Source organism: Mobula hypostoma, chromosome 1, assembly GCF_963921235.1.
Source record: "Mobula hypostoma chromosome 1, sMobHyp1.1, whole genome shotgun sequence".
Classification (NCBI taxonomy): domain Eukaryota; kingdom Metazoa; phylum Chordata; class Chondrichthyes; order Myliobatiformes; family Myliobatidae; genus Mobula; species Mobula hypostoma.
The window spans coordinates 150,328,560-150,353,027 of NC_086097.1; the positions used below are offsets into that span (position 1 = coordinate 150,328,560).

General features: G+C 42.8%; 1 protein-coding gene across 5 annotated transcripts in view; it reads right to left on the reverse strand.

The window, feature by feature from the left end:
• Window positions 1-24,468, reverse strand: part of LOC134351615 (CMP-N-acetylneuraminate-beta-galactosamide-alpha-2,3-sialyltransferase 1-like) — a 98,584-nt gene that overhangs the window by 51,688 nt on the left and 22,428 nt on the right. Inside the window, exon 2 of one of the 5 annotated variants that reach the window (XM_063058005.1) lies at window positions 13,715-13,805. The exons of the other annotated variants lie outside the window; for them this stretch is intronic. The gene's annotated coding sequence lies outside the window, so the exon portion shown is untranslated. The remainder of the gene's footprint in view (window positions 1-13,714; window positions 13,806-24,468) is intronic. 5 annotated transcript variants of the gene reach the window in all.

The following is a 24,468-nucleotide window of genomic DNA, read 5'->3' on the forward strand; positions in this document are numbered from 1 at the left end:
AACCTCTCAATATATGACTCCCACCCTTCATTAGCACTATCAAAGCTTTGAAACATCGAAGAGGGGGTAAGAGTTGGCTGCCTACCTTTTGATTGCCGTGGGTTTGCTCTGTGACTGGAGAGGGGAGACTTCTCTGATCAGTGGCGGGATCATTTTGCTACCGGAGAGGGGAAACTGCCTTTTGATCTCTGGTGGGATCACTCTGTTGCCAGAGATGGAGAGACTGCTGCTGTGTTGGGAGAATGATAGCCAGATTTTTGCATTTTGGATATGGACTTTCTTCAGTCATATAGCTTTTTCTATTCTGTGCTTTCCATCTGATCTTTCTCAAATATTTTTGTGTGTGATGGAGGGGGATTTGCGGTTCAATGTGCCTGTTCTGTTTTTGTTTGTTTCTTCTGTGGGGAGGAGGGATTTGGGAGTTGATGATCGTGCTGGCATTCTTTTCTTTCTTGAGTTCGAATCCAGCCGGCTCCCCTGCACACTTTCCATCCATGCTGTGTTACGAGCTGATGATCTCTTTGGAAACTCACCCGGCAGAAGGCAATGGCAAACCACTGCTGTAACTTGCCTCATACGCGGTTCCCCACTACATCAGAGAGGCCTGGAGGGAAATCGTCTGGTAACCGGAGAAACTCCGGATGCAACGTACCTTTCCTTTATACTTTGATAATAAATGAACATATGGACTCACATTCAAGTAACCTTTATCTCATGTTCTTGATCTTTATTGCTTATTTATTGTTTCTTTTTTCTTTTGTGTTTGCAGAGTTTGTTGACTTTTGCGCAATGGTTGTTTGTCCATCCTGTTGTGTGTGGTCTTACATTGATTCTATTACGATTCTTGGATTTACTATGAAGAAAATGAATCTCAGGGTTGTATATGGTATAGTGGCTGTCTCTCCCCCTCTGGTAGCAAAACGATCCCACCAGTGATCAAAGGCAGTTTCCCCACTCTGGCAACAAAACGATCCCACCAGCGACCAAAGACAATTTCTCCTCTACGGTAGCAAAATGATCCCACCAGCGACCAAAGACAGTTTCCCCTCTACGGTAACAAAATGATCCCACCAGCGACCAAAGACAGTTTCCCCTCTACGGTAGCAAAACGATCCCACCAGTGACCAAAGACAGTTTCCCCTCTACGGTAGCAAAACGATCCCACCAGTGATCAAAGACAGTTTCCCCTCTCCGGTAGTAAAACGATCCCACCAGTGACCAAAGACAGTTTCCCCTCTACGGTAGCAAAACGATCCCACCAGCAACCAAAGACAGTTTCCCCTCTACGGTAGCAAAACGATCCCACCAGCGATCACAGGCAATGTCCCTTCTCCGGTAGCAAAACGATCCCACCAGCGATCACAGGCAATGTCCCTTCTCCGGTAGCAAAACGATCCCACCAGCGATCACAGGCAATGTCCCTTCTATGGTAGCAAAACGATCCCACCAGCGATCACAGGCAATGTCCCTTCTCCGGCAGCAGAGTGACCGCACCATTGATCAAAAAAACGGTCTCCTCTCCCCAGTAGCAGAGCAATCAAAAGGTAGGCAGCCGGCACTCACCTTCTCTTCGATGCTTCGATGTTTGACTCCATTTCGGCAATTAAAGCTTCCACTGTTTGCCAATTAAAGCGGAGAGTGAGATTGAAACATCTTTCAGAGTTGTATACTTAGATAATAAATGAACCTTTGAATCTTTGAACCTTTAGCCTCAAAACATTGCTGCAGGAGATCTAGAGTCATTTGCTGAACCTGTTTCATTAATGACCTTAGAGACAGAAGTGGAGGTGTGTGCTAAAAAATTGCATTGCATTCAATTTGCAACTGTTCAGAAAAATGAAGCTACTGGTGCATTCATGCAGGAGAAGGGTCAGAGTCATAGAACACTACAGCACAGAAACAGTCCCTCCAGCCCCTCTAGTCTGTGTTGACATTATTTTCCTAGTTCCGCCAACCTGTACCTGGATCATAGCTCTTCATACCCCACCCATCCATGTACTTACCCAAACTTTTTTTGGAACTTTAAAATTGAACATACCTCCACCACTTCTGCTGGCACCTCATTCTATACTCTCACCACTTTCTAAGTGAAGAAGATCCCCCTCAGTTTCCCCTTAAACATTCCACCTATCACCCTTAACCAATGACCACTAGTTTCTGTCTCACCTAACCTCACTGGAAAAAGCTTGCTTGACTATATCTCTACCTCTTATGATTAGATATACCTGTAACAAATCTCCCCTCATTCTCCTACGCTCCAGGGAATGAAGTCCTAAATTGCTCAGCTTTTACCCATATCTCCTATCCTTAAGTCCTGGCAACATTCTTGTAAATTTTCTCTCTACTCTTTCAAACTTTTTAACATCTTTCCTGTAGATAGTTGACCAAAACTGCACACAATACTCCAAATTCTTATCCTCACCAATATCTTATACAACTTCAACATAATATCCCATCTCATGGACTTTGACTTATGAAGGTCAATGTGCCAAAAACTTTCTTTATGACCCTATCTACCTGTGATGCTACTTTCAAGGAATTATGAATCCGTATTCCCAGATCCCCCTGTTGTACCACCTTCCTCAGAGCTCTACCACTCACCATGTAAAACCTACTCTGGTTGGTTCTCCCAAAGTGCAACACTTCAAAGTTGTCTGCATTAAATTCCATCTGCCATTTTTCAGCCTAATTTTCCAGCTGATCCAGATCCGACTGTAATCTTTGAGAGCCTTTTTCACTGTCCACTATGCCCCCAATCTTGGTGTTCTCTGCAGACTTGCTGATCCAGTTTACCACATTATCATCAAGATTGTTGATATAGATGCCAAACAACAATGGACCCTGCAGCATACCACTAGTCACAGGCGTCCAGTCAGAGGGACAACTATCTACTACCACTGTTTGCTTCTCCTATGAAGCCAATGTCTAATCTTATTTACCATCTCATTCTGAATGTCAAGCAACTGAATCTTCTTGACCAACTCCTGCGGGACCTTGTCAAAGACCTTGTTAAAGTTCATGCAAACAATATCCACTGCCTTGCCTCCATTAACTGTCTTGGTAACTTCCTCAAAAAAAACTATAAGATTGGTTAGACACAACCTACCACACATAACATCATGTTGACTATCCTTAATCCGCCCTTCTATCCAAATATGTATCTAGTCCCTTAGAATTCTTTCCAATAACTTACCCACTACTGATGTCAGGCTTACCAGCCTATAATTTACCGGCTTATTCCTAGAGCCTTGGTTAAACAACGGAAGAACCTTAACCATCCTCCAATCCTCCAACAGCTCAATGCAATTTAAGAATCTCTACTAGGGCCCCTGAAATTTTGCACTGGCCTCCCACAAGGTTTGAGGGACCATCTTGTCAACCCCTGAGGATTTATCCAACCCAATAAGCACTTCCTTCTCTGTAATCTCTATATGGTCCATGGCCTTACTACTATTTCACCTCATTTCTATAGACTCTGTGTCCAGCAAAATCAGGCTTGGGTGACATAAGTATCTGGTAAGTTTCTTCTTATTGAAGGTGTTATACTTGAATGCTCGCAGCATGCGGAATAAGGTAAATGAATTTGTAGCATAGCTACAGATCAGAGTGTATGACATTGTGGCCATCATTGAATCATGTCTATAATAAGATTATAGCCGGGAGCTTAATGTCCAAACATACACATTGTATCAAAAGGTCAGGCAGGTAGACAGAGGGGTTAGGGTGTCTCTGTTGGTAAAAAATGAAATCAAATCATTAGGAAGAGCTGACATAGGATCATAATCATTGGGGATAGAACAAAGAAACTATATTGGTAAAGTGACACTGATGGGAGTTATACTCAGACCTCTGAACAATAGCAAAGAGGCGATCTACAAATTACAATGAGAGATAGAAAATGCATTTCAAAAAGGGCACAGTTACGATAATGATGGAGAGGTTCAATATCTAGGTTGACCGGGATAATCAGCTAGGTACTGGATACTAAGAAAGGGAATTTGTTGAATACCTACGAGATGGATTTTTAGAGCAGGTCATGGTTGAGCCCACTAAGGGATCAGATATACCAGATGGGGTGTTGTGCACTGAACCGGAATTCATTAGAGAGCTTAAGGTAAAGGAACATTCAGGAGCCAGTGATTATAATATGATAGAATTCACCCTGCAGTTTGAGAAGCAGAAGCTAAGATGTCAGATGCATCAGTATTACAGTGGACTAAAATGAATTACAGATGCATGAGAGAGGAGCTGGCCAAAATTGATTGGAAAGGAATACTGGAAGGGATAATGACAGAGCAGCATTGGCTGTAGTTTCTGGGAGTGATTCGGAGGGCACAGGATAGGTACATCCCAAAGAAGTATCCTAAAGGCAGGATGATGCAGCCATGGCTGACAAGAGAAGTCAAAGCAAACATAAAAGCCAAAGAGAGGGCATATACTAAAGCAAACATTTGTCAAAAGTTAGAGGATTGGGAAGCTTTTAAAAAACAACAGAAGGCAAGTAAAAGAAGTCATAAAGAAGGAAAAGATAAAATCTGAAGGGAAGCTAGTCAATAATATTAAAAAGATCGCCAAAAGTTCCTTCAGGTATAGAAGCTGTAAAAGCAAGGTGGAAGTAGATATCAGACTACTGGAAAATTATGCTGGAGAGGTAGTAATGGGGGACAATGAAATAGTGGATGAACTGAATAAGTATTTTGCATCAGTCTTCACTGTGGAAGACATCAGCAGTGAGTATGCCAGAAGTTAGAGGGTGTCAGGGGACAGAATTGAGTGACGTTGCCAATACGAAGTGGAAGCTGGTTGGGAAACTGAAAGGGCTGAAGGTAGATAAGTCACCCAAACAAGATGGAGTACACGCCAGGGTTCTGAAAGAGGTAGCTGAAAAGATTATGGAGACATTAGTAATGATATCTCAAGAGCTAATACATTCTGGCATGGTTCTAGAGACTGAAAAATTGCAAATGTCACTCTACTCTTCAAGAAGGGAGAGAGACAGAAAAAAAGAAATTATAGGCCAGTTAGTCTGACCTCAGTGGCTAGGAAGATCTAGAAGTTGATTGTTCAGGATGTGGTTTTGGGGTGCTTGGAGTCACATAATAAAGTAGGCTGAAGTCAGCATGGGAAGATCTTGCCATTGGAGTTCTTTGAAGTAATAACAAGCAGGATAGACAAAGGAGAATCAGTTGACGGTGCTTACTTGGATTTTCAGAAGGCCTTTGACAAGGTGCCACACATGAGGCTGCTTAACTAGCTACAAGCCCATATTATTACAGGAAAGATACAACCTTGGATAGAGCGTTGGCTGATTGGCAGAAGGCAAAGAGTGGGAACAACGAGAGCCTTTTCGGGTTGCTGCCAGTGATTAGTGGTGTTGCACAGGGGTCTGTATTGTGATGACTTCTTTTTACATTGTATGTCAATGATCTGGATGATAGAATTCATGGCTTTGTGGCCAAGTTTGTGAATGATATGAAGATAGGTGGAGGTGTAGGCAGTGTTGAGGAAGTAGAGAGGCTGCAGAAGGACTTAGACATACAAGGAGAATGGGCAGAAGGTCACAGACGGAATACAGTGTATCGTCATGCACTTTGGTAGAAGAAATAATGTGCAGGCAATTTTCTAAATGGAGAGAATATTATACAATCGAGGTGCAAAGGGATTTGGGAGTCCTTGTGCAGGGTTCCCTAAAGGTTAATTTGCAGTTATTGTGAGAAAGGCAAATGCAATGTTAGCATTCATTCGGAGAGGACTAGAATACAAAAGCAAGAATGTAATGTTGAGGCTTTATAAAGCACTGGCGAGGCCTCACTTGGAGTATTGTGAGCAGGTTTGCGTCCCTTATCCTAGAAAGGAAGTGCTGATGTTGGAGAGGGTACAGAGGAGGTTCACAAAAATGATTCTGGGATTGAAAGGATTATCATATGAGCAATGTTCCCTCAGAGGTGTGCAGGTGCACACATATTTTTCTTCTAGCACACAAAAGGTGGTCACACTCTACCTGGTTAGCATGTTAATTATCTTTCACGATTGTGCACAATCACATTTCCTTTTCCAGTTTCTGATGTGGATGGTGTTTACAACATGGAGTTTGCAATGATTTGCCTGCAGATTTTAGAACTTGCTTACTCTTTCTATTGAAGATATTATTGATTCACTGTTGAATTCCAAAGAAGCAAAGGGTGTGCAATGCAAAAGAGCTGCTAGTTCATTTAAAGAGGAATGGCTTAATGAAACAGTAGAAACAGCTACACCAAAAGCTCATGAGGTCAGGAGCTTACAATAAATATTTATGTACATAACAGAAACTGGTGTTACCTACATGTATTTTCACAATGTAAAAGTTACTAGAGAATTTGCAAGTGGGAAGAAGTGGAGTGATATTTGGAAACTTGACTTATTAAAGCACCATTTAGCAAACAAATCACATATGGACAGTGTGCTAAAGCTCCAGTGAGAAAATCCTTAATTATCTGCTATAGGCCTGCTATGTATCTTGTGTGAGAGTGCAGATGAACGAGAGTGAAAATGATCAAACCCAGAGGAGATCAAAGTTCCTATTGACAGTGTTTGCTAGCTGTTAAAATGAATAACTCTAAAAGTTGCACAGCACAAGATTTTTGCACACTCTGGTCATTACAAATTAGAGGGAACATTGCATACGCGGAGTGTTGATGTCTCTGGGCCTGTACTCACTGGAATTCAGAAGAATGAGGGGGGATCTCATTGAAACCTATTGAATGTTAAAAAGCCTCGGTTAGGTGAATGTGGAGAGAACGTTTTCTGTGGTGAGGTAGTCTAAGATCAGAGGACACAGCCTCAGAATAGAAGGACACACATTTTGGAAAGAAGGTAAGGAGGAGTTTCCTTAGCCAGAGAGTGGTGAATCTGTGCAATTCTTTGCCATAGATGGTGGTGGAGGCCAAGTTATTGGGTATTTTTAAGGCAGAGGTTGATAGATTTTTGATAAGTCAGGGCATGAAGGAATATGGGGAGAAGGTAGGAGATTGAGGCTGAGAGGGAGATGGATCATCCATGATGAAATGGCAGAGCAGACTCAATGGGCCAAATGGCCTAATTCTGGTCTTATATGTTATGATCTGCTATTGTTTTCTTGCAAACAATCCATTTAAAATCACTCTTTCTGCTCCATGCATAGATGACCTCTCCAATCTTCATGAGTACCAATATCTGCAGAAGCTGTTTTGATTCTCCTTCACCCCGTTTGCTGGAGCAACCTCATGCCTTTTTCTGATTTCCTTTTTAAGTGTTGTCTTGAATTCCTTATACTCCTCAAGTACCTTATTTGTTCCTTGCTGTCTATATCTTCTATGCACCTCTTTCTACTCCTTAACCAGGACCTTAAAAACAAAGGTTCCCTATGCCAGTTAGCCTGGCCTTCTATTCTATTCCTTAACCAGGACCTTAAAAACAAAGGTTCCCTATGCCAGTTAGCCTGGCCTTCTATTCTATTCCTTAACCAGGACCTTAAAAACAAAGGTTCCCTATGCCAGTTAGCCTGGCCTTCTATTCTATTCAGCAACACACATGCTCTTTATTTTCAATAATTTTCTTTGAAGGCCTCTCCCTTACCAACCCACCTTTGCCAGAAAACAACGTCTCCCAGATTCTTTCTGATACCATCAAAACTGGCCTTTCTTCCATTTTGAGAATTAGATCTATCCTTCTCCATAATTATCTTGAAACTAATGGATTTATAATCACCAGAAATAAAGTGTCCCCCTATGCACACTTCAGTCACCTACCTTATTTTGCTCCCAAAAATCTCATTCTCTCTGTGTATTGATTAAGGAAACTTCCCTGGACACATTTGACAAACTCTATCCTATCCAGCCGTTTTACAGTATGGGAGTCCAATCAATGTAGAAAGTTAAAACAACCTTATGTTTCTTACAACTGTCTGCGATCTCTCTACAATTTTGTTTCTCTAAACATCTAAAACAACATGCTGATATGAGCTGACAAATGGTGAACAATAGTTGAATATCAAAAGTGCCAAGCAATTATCATCTTCAATAGGTAACTATTATTGATATTCATTGTTGAGGTCCCATCACCAATTTTCTGGGATCACCACTAACTAGAGACTCAGCTCAACTGGAACAGCCATATAAATACTGTGAATTATCTGAATGATTCCCCCTCCAGACACAGGGCCTTTTCATTATGTATGTGGTACAAGCCAGGAGCATGATGGAATTCTGTCTATACATTGGTTCAAAGTTCAAAGTAAATATATTATCAAGTATGCATGTGATACCGTACACTACCTTGACATTTTTTTCTTTCAGGCATTTGGAGGAAAAAAGAAATACAATAGAATTTCATAAAAAATGACATAAACAGACAAATTATTGACAAACACCAATATGCAGAAGGCAAACTGTGTAAATAAAAACAATACTGGAAACATGAGTTGTAATGTCCTTGAACGTGAGTCTGTAGGTTTTAGAATCAGTTCATAATGGTGAATGAAGTTATCTATGCTGATTCAGGAGCCTGATGGTTGTAGGGTAATAATTGTTCCTGAGTACGTACAGTAAGTGATCAACTGCACAAATTACCGTGTGGAGCCAAAGTCTCTGTCCCTCCTGCCCAATGGTAGTAGCAAAGAGACAGCATGGCCTGGATGGATAAGGTCTTTGATGATAGATGCTGCTCTTTTTGTGGCAGTCCTCTATGTAAATGTTCTCAGCTGCAGGAAGGTCTTTGGATGTGATGGACTGTGAGGTATCCACTACGATCCTTGGCCTTTTTCATTCCTGGGCATTGGTGTTTCCATACCAGGCAGTGATGTAAACAGTTAAATACTCTCCACCATGCAGCCATAGAAGTTTGTCAAAGTTTTTGATGACATGCCAAATCTATGCAAACTCTTAAGAAAGTAGAGACACTATTTGTATCTTCTTTATGATGATACTTTGTGCTGGTCCAAGGTTAGAGCCTCAGATATGTTGAACCCAAGGAATTTAAAGCTACAGGCCCTCTCCATCTATTGTTCCCGTAGTGAGGACAGACCCGAGGATCTTCAGCTTCTTCATCCTGTTGTCTATAATCATCTCCTTGGTTTTGCTGACGATAAGTGAGAGGCTGTTGTAGCCCCCTTGGCTCACAAACCCCATCCTCAGAATCCCTCTCACCCTTTCCAGCCATTGCATATAAACTATAAAAAATTTTGATTGATGATGTATAGGAAAAGAAAATAGGAACTGTAATTTCAAAGCAGTGACATATAATTGCAAAATTATTCAAATGTATCTATAATTACAAATATAATTATTTCTTTATATAATGCCCTGGCTAAGATCTCTAGATTTCTATTGCTATGCTCTAGGTATCTCACTTCATCAGTTTTCTGCAAAGGCAGTGTGTCCTGCTGATAGAAAGTTTTGGTGTCACCTGGAGATAAGATGCCACATTATTCCACTTAGGAATGTTGCATCAGCCAATCAGGATGGCAGGATTGGGAGAAAATTCTAGAGAAAGCAAAGCAGAGGAAGTGTTTCTGTGGGACACTAATCTGGTTTGAGCCTTTTAGCAGGAGCTGCAGAGCGGGACAGAAGGGAAGTTGCCGCAGAACACTGTTGGAAGGTAAGTCCCCGTTGCTTGAAGTGCTTTGTACAGATGAATGCCTCCATGGATGAAGGGCCAATATTTCTGAGGGAGAGCCAGTTTGTTTGAGGTACATTTCAAAGGAAGTTCGGAATGTGGCGTGTGCTTTCACGCAGATCATGGGTCCAGAACGTGAATAACAAATGACTCCGGTATGAGCTCCAATGGTAATATGCAGATTGGACTGGTTTAACTGCAATGAGTCTGTTATTTTCTCTTTCTTTACTTTTATTTTTCCTGTTAACTGTTTGATAAAGTTGACATTTGGACCATGTTGTGACTGCACACCCAAAGGCTGCCTTCATCGTCGCTGGTGATTTTAATGAAGCATCACTGTCTAAAGTCTCTCCGAAGTTTTGTCAAAACATCCAGGTGACCACATACTCAACCACTGCTACTCTCCCTTCCACAATGTTAATAAAGCCTCCTCCACCTGCTGTTCAGAGAGTCAGATCACTCCTCCATCTTGCTTCTACCAATATACAGGCAGAAACTGAAACACGAAGTGGCCATAGTTAAAACTATCCACTGTTGGTCCGACCGATGCTACAGGACTGCTTTGATGACGTCAACTGGAATGTCTTTCATGATGAGGATGTCTCCGAGTTCAAGGAAGGGGTCACGAGCTTCGTGGATGTTGTCCTCCGGAAATCGGTCAGGGTCTGTCCAAACCAGAAACGTTGGATCAACGGTTCCATGTGAACAGAACTTACCACGCGACATTGCCAGTAATCATCAGGGGTTCGAGAAATGCAGCTACAATCCGTGCAAAGTCATCAAGGCAGAGAAACGCCAGTACAGGGACAAGATCCAGACACAACTCTACACCAACAACACACGCACCTTATGGCAAGGTCTGAACACCATCGCAGACTTCAAAGCTAAGCACAGTGGTGCTGCCAACATTGCTGTCTCTCTCCCAGATGAGCTACATCTTTTTTATACTTGGTTCGATATCGCCAACAGTGAGCCCCCGAGGAGAGCCACTGAAGCAGCCTGCACCTTGGTCATCTCTGAGGCTGAAGTACACAGGTGTTTCTGAGTGGACAGTCACAAGGCTGCGGGACCAGACGGCATCCCAGGCCGGGTACTCAGGATGTGCATAACACAGCTGGCAGGTGTGTTTAGAGACATTTTTAATCTCACCCTCTCCCAGTGTAGAGTGCCCTCCTGCTTCAAAACATCCACCATTGTCCCTGTACCTAAAAAGACCAAGGTAACATGTCCAAACAACTGGCGTCCTGTTGCACTCACCTCAATAATAAGCAAATGATTTGAGAAGCTGGTGAAGGGCAACATCTGCAGCTTGCTGCCACCCACACTGGACTCCCTACAGTTCACCTACCGACACAATCAATTGACACTGCTCTGAAGACCGTCCTTACACATCTGGAGAAGAAGGATGCTTATGTGAAGAATGCTGTTCTTGGACTACAGTTCGGCATTCAATACCATAATTCCCTCCAGGTTTAACAAGAAGCTCAGAGACCTTGGCCTTCACCCTGCTTTGTGCAGCTGGGTTTTGGACTTCCTGTCAGATCACTGGCAGGTGGTAAGAGTGGGCTCCCTCACCTCTGCCCCTCTGACCCTCAACACAGGTGTCCCTCATGACTGTGTCCTTAGCCCCCTCCTTTACTCTCTGTGTACCCATGACTGTGTCTCCACCCACAGATTGAATTTGAACATCAGAACATCAGAAATAGGAGCAGGAGTAGGCCATCCAGCCCATCCAGCCTGCCCCGCCATTCAATAAGATCATGGTTGATCTCATAGTCATAGTCATAGTTGAGAGGGTGAACAGCTTTAAGCTCCTTGGCATACACATCACTGAGGATCTCATGTGGTCTGTACATATCTGCTGTGTGGTTAAAAAAAAAGCATAACAGCGTCTCTTTCACCTCAGACGGTTGAGTAAGTTTGGTATGGGTCCCCAAATTTCTATAGGGGTACAACTGAGAGCATCCTGACTGGCTGCATCACTGTCTGGTATGAGAACTGTACTTCCCTCAATCACAGGACTCTGCAGAGAGTGGTGCAAACAGCCCAGCGCATCTGTAGATGTGAACTTCCCACTATTCAGGACATTTACAAAGACAGGTGTGTAAAAAGGGCCTGAAGGATCATTGGGGACCCGAGTCACCCCAACCACAAACTGTTCCAGCTGCTATCATCTGGGAAATGGTACTGCAGCATAAAAGCCAGGACCAACAGGCTCCGGGACAGCTTCTTCCACCAGGCCATCAGACTGATTAACTCACGCTGATACAATTTTATTTCTATGCTATATTGACTGTCCTGTTGTACATACTATTTATTACATATTACTTTCAATTGCACATTGCACATTTAGACTGAGGTACAATGTAAACCAATTTCCCTCGGGATCAATAAAGTATGACTATGACTATGACTAAAGATTTTTACTCCTCATGTATGTTAAGGATGTAAGTTATAAAGTCAACTCAATTCAATTCAATTTGTAAATATGCCTTTCTTTATAATTTTATGTGGTGTAGAATTTGTTATTTCTGGCCAACCAGCAATTGTGTACGTGCAGCATTTACACAGCATTTGCTCAAATTGAGGTTTCTTTACTGGGAACGTCATGATGTTCTTGTTTGTTTGAACCGCAAATCATACCAGCCCTGGACATATATTGTTTATGAAAGGTGGCCTTCTCACCATGGAGTCACAAGGCTGTTAGCAGAGTTAACTAATGAGCCAAGTTTGTATCTGTGCCTGGTGAGAGGGTTACATCTATTTAATTATAGCAACAACAATTCTCATCAATGATTTTAAACCATACATTACTAGTCCAGTTATTCACTATTTCATTGTTATTTCACCTTTCAATGAGATGGATGGTCTTGGTGCACAAAATGAATTGCGTGCTGCTTCTTAATGCAACTAAATTATGTCTAAATTATATCCAAACTTTGCTCAAGAAAAGTAGTGATCAGAACAATAACTGAAAAAAATTGCCCAAACTTCTGAACTTGACATTCAATGGTCAATTTGGTACCTTTCTCCTGAGCTAAGTAAAGGGTGGGATGTCAAATAATCCAATCAAAGAAATATTAAATTGGACTTTCCTGAGACATTTGCATATCAAAGCATGCAAGTTGTTGCGCAGATCTACAGCAAAGTTTCTGCAATTTACCTTGGAAAACCTGTCCATTCAATCTGCATGATTTGATTCTGGGGTCTTCATTCATTTAAATGGAGAGCAAGAGAGAATGGTTTCAAGTAATGTTCATTCACTAAGTGAGTACATATGTACCTTCAGTGATCACTTTATTAGGTAGCTCCTGTACCTAATAAAGTGGCACTGAATGTATGTCCAATCACAAACAAGAGAATTTTCCATAGATGCTCCCTGACCTGCTGAAGTCCTCCAGCATTTTGTGTGTGTTGACTGAATGCATGTTCACGGTCTTCTACTGCTGTAGTCCATCCACCTCAAATCTGATGGATTGTGCTCTCAGAAATGCTCTTTTGCACACTAATGATGTAATGAATACCTACTTGAATTGCTGTCAGCTTGAAGCAATTTGGTCAGTCTCCTCTGACCCCTCTCATTAACCAGGCATTTTCACCCACAGAACTGCCACTCACCAGATGTTTTATATTATCTGCACCATTCTCTGTAAACTCTAGAGACTGTTGTGTGTGGAAATCCCAGGAGATCAGCAGTTTCTGACATACTCAAACCACCCCATCTGGCATCAACAATCATTCCATGGTCAAAGTCACTCAGATCACATTTCTTCCCTATTCCGATGTTTGGTCTGAGCAACAACTGAACCCTTGACCTCGTCTGTATGCATTTATGCATTGTGTTGCTGCCACATGATTGGCTGATTAGATATTTGTATTAACACATCGGTGTACAGGTGTACTTAATAAAGTGTCTACTGAGTGTCTTATTCCACTTTCATTTAACTAAAACATCATATATTAAAAATCTTATAAGATTTTTTGATAGTGTGATGGTATTTTAACAGCTTGCTAAATATGTTTTTAAATTTGTTAACAGAATATTAAATATTTCTTGGTATTCCTGTGGGTAAAGCTTACTCACCCTCAATCTGTGAAGCTCCCTGCAAATGGAACATGGGGCCTCATCAACCAGTTTGGAGGAGGTTTCTGTGACAAAATTCCTGCTTGAAGATCTGCACAAAATAAGCGTGGATGAAGCCAATTTGAGCTTATAGGACTAGATGCTTCAATCCCCCTGATAAGCAGGTCCTAACTCGGGTCATAGCATGGAGATCTTGAGGTGGGACTTGGTGGGTGGCAGATGCTTCCCAGGGTCATCGGGGGGCACCCCCCCCCTTCTTAGATGTTTCGCCAATTTAAGCCCACTGCATTTCCAGAGGGCTCAGCACTGCCACCCCGTGACCCAGCTGCACCTCCCTTCACATCTGGTCACCCATGGGTCATTTTAGAGCCCAACTGCCTTCACTCCTCTTCATCCATAAACAGAATCAGGTTTATTATCTGATTTATTATCCATTTGTTAAATTTGCAGCAACAGTTCAATACAATACATAATTTAGAAGAAAAAAAATAATAAATAAGTAAATTGATTACAGTATATGCATATGGAATAGATTAAAAATCATGCAAAAAAACAGAAATAATATATACGTTAAGAAAGTGAGGTAGTGTCTAAGGGTTCAATGTCCATTTAGGAATCAGATGGCAGAGGGGAAGAAGCTGTTCCTGAATCGCTGAGTGTGTGCTTTCAGGCTTCTGCACCTCCTACCAGATGGTAACAGTGAGAAGAGGGCTGCTTCACTTGGCTACCTCCGAGAGTTCTTCTATAGCTTGCCGCTACCCCTGGCCTCGGACTTCTCAATCCCTTCAGCAAGCTGACTATGAAAGCAGCCACAAATCCTCCGCAGCCAGCCTCTACTGGGAAAATCTGCACTTTCCATCCACGCTTCTTTAACCTCTGTGTCTTAGCACATCTTGCATGGTTCTGCTCATACAGCTCACAGACTGCATCTTCCCAGAGCACCGTGAGCTCTGAAATTACTAATAGTGGCTATCTCCGGGGGAAATATTAGCCTTTTGTCAAGATTGACAACCATGTTCCATTCATGAGTTGGCTCCAGTATGCCTGACACCAACCGTGTTACTGAGGGTGGCATTTGCCAGACAAAGGGGATGGTGGTTCTTCCAGTCACATGGGACTTAGGGTTGTTATTCAGCTTTTGCTTCTCCACAGTAGATGTCAAACATCTGAGGGCCTGGTTGTGCCTCCATGTGTATCTTCCTTGAGTGAGGCTTACTTTGCAAGATGAGAGGATGTGCTTGAGGTTTGCTGATCTCCCACAGAGTGAACAGGCTGGGTCTTCACCGAGCCACTGGTTCAGATTTTTGGGAGTTGGGAGAACATCATAAAGAGCTCTTATAAGGAAGCTAATCTTTCTTCCTTCCTTTTCCCATGTCTCTCCAGCTGAATTTCCTTTTCTCTATGCCTTCCCACCTTGTCCACTGTCTCTGTTTTGTCTGAGGCACTGCCCTTGCATACCTCATCTGCTCCTCCTGTGACTGTACATCCTCCAGCACCGTAGCTCGCCTTTGCTTTTACGTTGTCACCCTTTGACAAATGGGTTTATTTGAGCCTGTGCCAGTGATGGAGTAGAGAGATAGGTAAATAGGGGTACAGACTAAGAACAATGATTAGTTAGAGATCAATACTGTTGCTGGGACAAGTCAGAAAGAAACTTTACCCTGCAACAGATGATGTACTAGCCATTGTTCTCTAAAGATAAGCAAAGGTTCAAATAAGGAATTATCTGATTATGCAGAAGCATCTCAAGATATAGCTAAATATAAGAAGAACAGTGTAGGGGTTAGAATGTTCTAGAGAAAAGGGGAAGGTGTTCGAATGAGGAACTGATGGGCTAGCTTTGGTTTCAAATAATTATAACTCACTAAACAATGGTCATTTTACATCTAATTGTATCTTAGCATGTGATTGAAATGATTCTAATATTGTCTAAACTTGTAATCATAAGATTTCCTGCTACATGATCAATGTTATAAATTGTGGAGAATTGTGTAATTCGAGGGCAGTGTCTGGAGTCTCTTTGAGAGATCAGTCTGTAACTTCCCCTATAGCATGCTATGAATGAAGAGTAAAAGTTTGAGAAAGAATTGCGTGTGTTAGTGTACTGTTGTCTTTGCATCAGGTCGATCCACTACGACCCCAGGGCTCCCTCTTCCAGATTGCACCTGGCCCACCATGTCTGCAAACCCGAGTGCTGCCTTTGCCTGTTTTACTGACTCTGCTGGACACCACTTTCTTCCTGTTAAGGTCCTGGGTGAAGTATCCTGGACAACACTGTCGCAAGATTCTGAGAGAGTCAGCTCAAGCCTGATCTTGGCACCTTTGAACTCTTCAGTCAGCCCCGTGATAGGCAAATCCTGAGCTCCTTTGACATACAGGTAGATGTTACTTAGGGATCTTGGCAGGCCCATCTACTTCTTAATGAAGGAACTAACTGTCCTCTCTAGTTTTTCGACATGAGTGATGGGGACTTCATCGAGAGTCAGTGGCCACAACACCCGAGGGAGCAATGCAAACTGAAGGCTCCAGAGCCTAGGTTTCCTGGCAGCGAGGGCTTATCAATGTCCTTTGATGATCTTTTCTCTCAGCAGTTTCACTTGATATGTATCACTGACGTTTACATCGTACCAATGCCTCGAGCTTTTAAATAAGAGAGTGCCGAACATGAGTGGCAAGGCACTGTTAAAAGCCAGACTACAGGAACTGCTAAATTTTGTCATTTTATTACCTCCTATATTCAATATTCTACAATAATATGTGGTAATTGATAGACCAGCTATTGCCTATTAAAACTGTATCACCCCTGCCTGCAATCATTCAACTTGTGATATTTCAGTTATGGCCCTATAACGGGCAGCTGGTATGGCCACCCTGCTCAGCAACAAAGGCTACTTGTGTTGAAGTATGTAGTGCCATTCACAATCTTGAGCTTTCAAACAACTTCTCCACTGCCCATGTTTTAGGGGTTGAATGTTGGTTTTACTCAGGAGTAAAAAATAATCTGCTAGAACTCAGTGATCTGTGATCTGTAGAGATATAGAAATGTGTGGAGGCTAGCGGCAAAGTTGATACAATCACATGGAACCACAAGGAAATCGTGCCTTACTTAGGAGGTTAAGGAGGCTCTTCTTGTCACTAAACAGTCTAACAAATATTTACACTTGTGGTTTTGGAAGTATCATGGTCTGGTATGACAATTCAAATGTGCAGGAATGTAAGGAGATACAAGGGTTAGAAGACTCAGCCCAATAGATTACAGGCACATTCCTCCCCATGACCAGCAGTATCTACAGGAGGTGCTGACTCAGAAAAGGTAATCTGCAATGGAGAAGATCTGCTATTCAGGCCATGTCATCTTCTCACAGTTACCGTCAGGCAATATGTACAGGAAGTCCAACACCCCAAGGTTCAACAATAGCTCCTTCCCTTTAACCCACAAAAATGTAACCACTAAACTTCAGTAACACTTTGAGCACTTTGCACTAAAATGCACCATTGTTTTCCGTCAAAAACAAGAGAAAATTTGCAGATGCTGGAAAACTGAGCAGATCACACAAAATGCTGGAGGAACTCAGCAGTCCTGCCGAAGGGTTTTGGACCGAAACGTCGAATGTACTTTTTTCCATGGATGCTGCCTGGCCTGTTGAGTTCCTCCAGCATTTTGTGTGCATTGTTTTGTTCTGTGTTCTCTCTTGTAAATTTGTATATAATTTACAGTATATTTCTGGGGTTTTTTGTGAATACTGCTTATATGATGCTAAGCACTGTCATGCTGCCACAAATAAGATTTTTATTGCACCTGCACAGACATGACAAAAAGCTCACCTTTGACTGACTTTGAAAATTGATGACTTCTGCAGTAGTTCAGAATGAAGCAATAGTACAGAACTATTTGGGGAGGTGTGGTACAGGGTGCTTGGGTCAAAGACTGTTCTGTATAGCTGATGAAAAGAAAGGTGTCATCTACATTTGTAGGTATGCCCATATCTACACTTCTGATATCTATGAAGTAGGCGCAATTGAAAGAAAAGTTGTTGAGATAAGAACAAAACATGCTAGCCAAATGAGAGCAATAATGGACGGGAAATGGTTGGGTCTTTGTTCTAGAAAGGAGAGACCAGAAACCTTCCTGATGAGAAATGGAGGCCTATAAAGACCTGATGTCCAGCATGTGATTGGAGCCAGGGAGAAGGGAGTTATTGAAATGTTGAAGGGCATGAGAGGTATACTGATATGTTATGGATATAGATGGTAAAGGCTAAACAAGATAGATAGACAGATACTTTATTGATTCCAAAGGAGATTACAGTGTTTCAGTAGCACCACAAGTAAACAAATATACAAATATTAGAAGTAAGAAAGAATAAAAAATAAGTTACCTCAAACAGTCTAACAGGAGGGGGCCATCACTTCCCTGGCTATAGGTTGACTCATTATAGAGCCAAATGGCCGAAGGTAAGAAAGACCTCATATAGCGCTCTTAGAAGCAGAGCAGTTGTCTTAGTTTATTACTAAAAATGCCCCTCTGTTCAGCCAAGGTGGCATGCAGAGGGTGAGAAATATTGCCCAGAATTACCAGGATTTTCCATAGGGTCTTTTGTTCTACCACAGCCTCCATTATGTCCAGTTTGACTCCTATAACAGAACCACTCTTTCTAATCAGTTTATTGAGCATGTTGGCATCAGCTGTGTTGAAGCCATTGCCCCAGCACACCACCGCATAGAAGATTGTACTGTTAACAACCGACTGTGTGAAGGACAGGCCTGCACCCTCCAAAGGTCCTCAGTCTCCTCAGGAAGTAAAGGCAACTCTGGCTCTTCTTCTACACAGCCTCTGTATTGGTGCTCCACTCAAGTCTGTCATCCAGGTTCAACTCCAGGTACTTGTAGCTCCTCACCACATCCACGTCCTCACCATCAATAGCAACAGGGAGCAAAGCAGGCTTGGTCTTCCTAAAGTCCATCACCATCTCCTTTGTCTTACTGATGTTGAGCTGCAGATGATTCAGCTTGCACCATCTGGCAAAGTCCTCCACCAGGGCCCTGTAGTCATCCTCCCTTTACACACCCAACTACTGCTGAGCAAACAGAGAATTTCTGCAGATGACATGATGCAATGTTGTATCTAAAGTCCGAGGTATACAGGGTAAACAGGAAGGGAGCCAATACAGTCTGGTGTGAAGCCCCAGTTCTGCTAATAGCCATGTCTGACACACAGCTCTGAAGCCGCACAAACTGTGGTCTGCCAGTCGGGTTGTCCATCATCCAGGATACAATGGAAGTGCCAACCTGCATTGAATGGAGCTTTTCCCCCAGCAGTGAGGGCTGTATGGTATTGAAGGAACTTGAGAAATCAAAAAACATGATCCTCACAGTGCTGCCCTGCTTATACAAATGGGAGTAAGGTCTGTTCAGCAGGTAGGTGACAGCATCGTCGACTCCAATGTGCTCCTGGTAGGTAAACTGCAGGGGATTGAGGGCTGATCTGACCAAGGGCCAGAGGAGAGCCAGGACCTGCTTCTCTAGGGTCTTCATAATGTGTGAGGTCAGAACCACTGGACGGTAGTCATACTTGGGTACTGGGACCACACACGTGAAGTTTTCCACACAGTCGGGACCCTTTCCAAGCCGAGACTAAGATTGAAAATGCGCTGGAGAACTCCACATAGCTGCTCAGCACACGCCTTCGGGACCTTGGGGTTCACACCATCTGGTCCCAAAGCTTTGTCGTGTCTGTTTCCCCAGAGCCCTTCTCACCTGCTCAGAAGTGAAGGTGAGTCCATGATAACTGGGAAGTGGGTGGAAGGTGGGGACATGGAGGTGTGAATGGTAGGTGTAAGGCAAGGAGGGGGTGTATGCAGTGGTAGCCTGTGTTGTTCATCCATGTGTTGAACTGGAGGGGGGAGGAGGGAGGAGGGAGGAGGGAGACATTGGTGCTAAAGGAGAATTGGGTGCCTTGGCACCTGGATTGGTGTGCTGAGGGAGTGTGAACAAGAGGGCGATTGTCAAACCTATTGAAGAATTGGTTTAACTCATTAGCCCGTTCACGGCAGCATCCCGAAGCTCTACAAGGAGAGACAGTACAAAGTCAAGATATGAAAAGGTTAAGTCTGAGGGGGCAAGAACAGGCAGACATGAACATCCTCCTTTTGGATCTACTCCAAGGTAGAAGCAGGCAGGGCTGGTTGGGGACATTATCTGGTTGGATGACGTGAAGACAAGATCTGTGAGAGTTCAGAAGACACTTGGTCATGTTCCAAGCATAAATACAAGGAGGTGTCTGAGATCCACCATCAGGCCATTGCAAGCTAGAGGTTATCATGCCAGACCACAATGGTGCTGTCCTTTGTCTATGGGTTTCAGGATGAGGTCAGGATTGGTGCAAAGCTGCTTGAGTACTGCACACATTCAGGGTGCTACAATACCATTTATCCTGTGTTATTAGGAATTATCTGGATAGGAGCTAATAATACAAATGAGAATTAGTCTTAAAAAACTATCCACATTTTTCCATTGTGGTTGGGTGGGCCTAACTTGGAGTATTGTGTGCAGTTTTGATCACCTACCTACAGGAAAAATGTCAATAAGATTGTAAGAATACAGAGAAAGTTTACAATTATGTTGCAAGAACTTGAGGACCTGAGTAATAGGGAAAGTTTGAACGGTTTAGAAGTTAGCATAGAAGAATGAGGGGAGGTATGCATAATTATGAGTGGTATAGATAAAAGCAAGCAGGTTTTTTCCACTGAAATTAGGTGAGACTAGAACTAGAGTCATGTATCAAGGGTGAAAGGTAAAATGTTTAAGGAGAACTTGAGAGTGAACTTCGTCACTCAGAGGTTGGAGGGAGTGTGGAATGAGCTGCCCGTGGAAGTGGTGGATGTGGATTCAATTTCAACATTAAAGATAAATTTGGATAGGTACATGGATGGGAGAGTCATGGAGGGCTTTGGCCCAGGTGCAGGTTGATGGGACTAGGCAGATTAATAGTTTGGCATGGATTAAATGGGTTGAATGGCCTGTTTCTGCGCTGCAGTACTCTATGACTCTATGACATTTTAAATTACTAGCAGTAATTAGACACTATTGAATGTAAGAAATGTAGATTCAAGGCTCACAAAAGGACAACACTGAAGATAAATGCTTTGGAAACTGACAAATTAATCTCTTTGATTAGCATTGTAATGAAAATACTCCATTAAATTATCCAACAATTATCAATACTTTAAGGATGCCCAAGTTCAGCCATGAGCTTTAGAACATCTTCATTTTGTATCATGGTCAATCATACAGGAGAAACAACTGATGAATACAATCATCTTCTTCCTGGATCCACAGAGAGTCCACAGATATTATCCTTTCAGATCCTTCATAGGTGAAAATGGGTTGGATAATCCCAACTGAAACAAGACTTTGGTCAACTGTGTGACTTGACTGAGTTGGTCTCAGGGGTCAGAGTCAAACACAGGACAAATGAGGCCAAGTTCTTTCATGATGTCCTGCTGTGGGACACAACTGATCCTCCATTTCCAGGTCCGTCTACCTGAAGGTTCTGGGAATCCAGTTCAGAGGCAAGGATGTGCAAATCGAATTGGCAAAGTCAAACAAAAATAGCTAGCTTGAACTAGTGCGAGGTCCTGTCTGTGTTGCAGGTGTGGCCCATACCTCACTCTATTACTGTGGCAGTCACCAAAGCCATGATTGGTTTCAACATGGAGCTCCAAGATAGAACATATCCTCTGGGCAGCAAAGCACAGACCTCCAGAGAATGAGGGAAATGTTAGGATGGAGTCACATGCAGTATTATCGAGATGTAAGTTTCAATATTATCCTTTCAGATACTTCATAGGTGAAAATGGGTTGGATAATCCCAACTGAAACAAGACTTTGGTCAACTGTGTGAACTAAAAATTATAATCTTGTAATTCTTGAAGTCTTCTCTTATTCTCAGCACAGTTCACTTTGACTCCAAGTTTAACAGTTCTCAGGCACCCTCCTTGGAGAAGCCCATATGGCACTCAAATCTGCACTGGCATTTAATAAAATCACAGTGATCTGATGGGACTGGGCAGCTACATTCCAGTCTCTCCACGCTTACACTTCACCACAATGTCAATCAGGAGTCTATCCTGTGCTTACCTTGAGCTATATCTCTCTTACCTCACAGCACTTTTTCCAAATGACCGGAGTAGACATGACATGGTTTTTACTGGCTATGCAGAGCAGTCCATGCTCTAAACCTTCTCTGGCACCACTCTCCAACTCTTTGTCTGCTGTATCAATAACTGCATTGGTGCTCCCGCTTGCACCCATGTGGAACTTCCTAATTTCATCAAATCAGATTCTAAAAAATATACTTCTGCTTTCTTAAAAATTTCACCAATTGTTCCTCCCCCAGCCTTTGAGAATTGTGGTTAAATACAGGGGGAAGGGAATCAGGGTGCCTGGACTGATGGTGGAGAGGTTGTGGAGACAGATGTTGGTAAGACATCAGAAAAAGTCAGGAATCAAAAGGTTGAGCATGGTGTGACTGGTATCTTGAGCTGCATATATTTCAATGCAAGAGAGTTGTAAGGAAAGGCAGATGAGCTCAGGGCTGGATCATCACCTGGAATTATGATGTTGTAGCCATTAGTGAGACCTGGTTAGGAGGGGCAGGGCAGGTAGATCAATATTCTGGGGTTCCATTGTTTTAGACACCACAGACCGAGAGGGTTTATAGGAGGAAGGGTGGCGTTACTTGTCAGGAAAAAGTCACGGCAGTTCTCAGTCAGGACAGACCAGAGAACTCATCGAGTGAAGTGACATGGGTGGGACTGAGGAATGAGAAAGGTATGACCGTGTTAATGGGGCTGTTTTACAGACCACCCAACAGTCCGTGGAATTTAGAGGAACAAACTTGTAAAGATATCGCAGACTGCTGCAAGAAACATAAGGTTGTTTTAGTAGGTGATTTTAACTTTTCACATACAGGTGTCCCCCGCTTTTTGAACATTCGCTTTACGAAACCTGACTGTTACGAAAGACCTACATTAGTACCCTGTTTTCGCTTTCAGAAGGTGTCTTCACTGTTACGAAAAAAATCAGCGCGCGAAAAAATCAGCACGCGATAAAAGGCAGCACGCTCTCCCCCGGATTCGGAACGGCATTGCTTTAACATGTGCCTGTGAGCAGCCGTTTGCAAGATGAGTTCTGATGTATTGGAAAAGCCTGAAAGAGCTCGTAAGGGTGTTACACTTAGCGTAAAACTAGACATAATTAAGCGTTTTGATCGTGGTGAACCAAGTAAGGACAACGTGAGTTTGGCTTGTGGAAGCTGACGAAGATGATGCTGAAGAGGTTTTGGCAGCCCATGACCAAGAACTGATAGATGAAGAGCTGATGCAATTGGAAGAGGAAAGGATAACAATTGAAACTGAATGCAGTAGCAAAATGAACGTGAAGCAACTGCATGAGATTTTCGCTGCAATGATAAATTACGACTTTAATTTTGGAAGGGTACGTAGGTTTAGGGGATATTTGCAAGATGGTTTGAGTCCTTACAAAGAACTGCATGATAGAAAAATGCACGAGGCTCAGCAGTCAAGCAAGCCTTCCACATCAGCCACAGCAGACGACGAACCTCGACCTTTGACATCGAGGCGGGCAGTCATAGGAGAAGATGAGCTGCCTGCTCTAATGGAAACAGACGACGAGATGACACCCCAGTGTCCCACCACCCCAACCCCAGGGCCACGGACAGATACCAATTCGCGGAGAATGCAGCGGTAGCCAGGAGGCACACAGCACATCTTTAAGAAAAAAGCCGAAATAAACGTTCTAATTAATTAGGTGTCAGAGGCGATGCAATCGGCAATCGGCACTGATCTGGGCCGACAATTACGCATCGGGTGGCACCTAATTATTTAGCATGTTTATTTCGGCTTTTTTCTTAAAGATATGCTGTGTGCCTTCTGGCTATCGCTGCACCCCTGCATGCTTCACGGCAATGTATCGGTTGGCGGCCTGGAGGGTGGGGGCCACTGCACCACCCCAGCCTGCGACGGCTCAGCCTAACACACCATCATCCGTGTGCTCGGCGCTGTCTTCCCGATTCCAGTAAGTGATACTACACAGTACATACATTATTTCTACTTTATATAGGCTATGTATTTTTACGTGTTATTTGGTATGATTTGGCAGCTTCATAGCTTAAAGGTTACTGGAGAGCGCTTGCGCCGTGTTTTTGCCAACAGCGCTTGCATGAGATTTTCTGCTGAGAGCACTTGCACGAAATTTTCGCTTCGGTGAACAGTGCCAGCAATGATTGTAGAAAAGTACTTCTACTTTATATAGGCTGTGTATTTATCATATTATTCCTGCTTTTACTATACGTTACTGTTATTTTAGGTTTTATGTGTTATCTGGCATGATTTGGTAGGTTATTTTTGGGTCTGTGAACGCTCACAAAATTTTCCCATATAAATAAATAGTAATTGCTTCTTTGCTTTACGACGTTCCGGCTTATGAACCGTTTCATAGGAACGCTCTACCTTCGGATGGTGGGGGAAACCTGTATTGATAGGGACTCCCTTATTGTAAAAAGACTAGATGGCATAGAGTTTACAAATGTGTTCTGGAAAGATTCCATCATCAGTATTTGGAAGTCGGAACAACAGAATGTGTGATACTTTCAACACACGGACCAGATAACATGTTTAGAGAACCTTGGTTTTCAAGAGATATCGAAGACCTTCTTAAGAGAAAATGGAAGT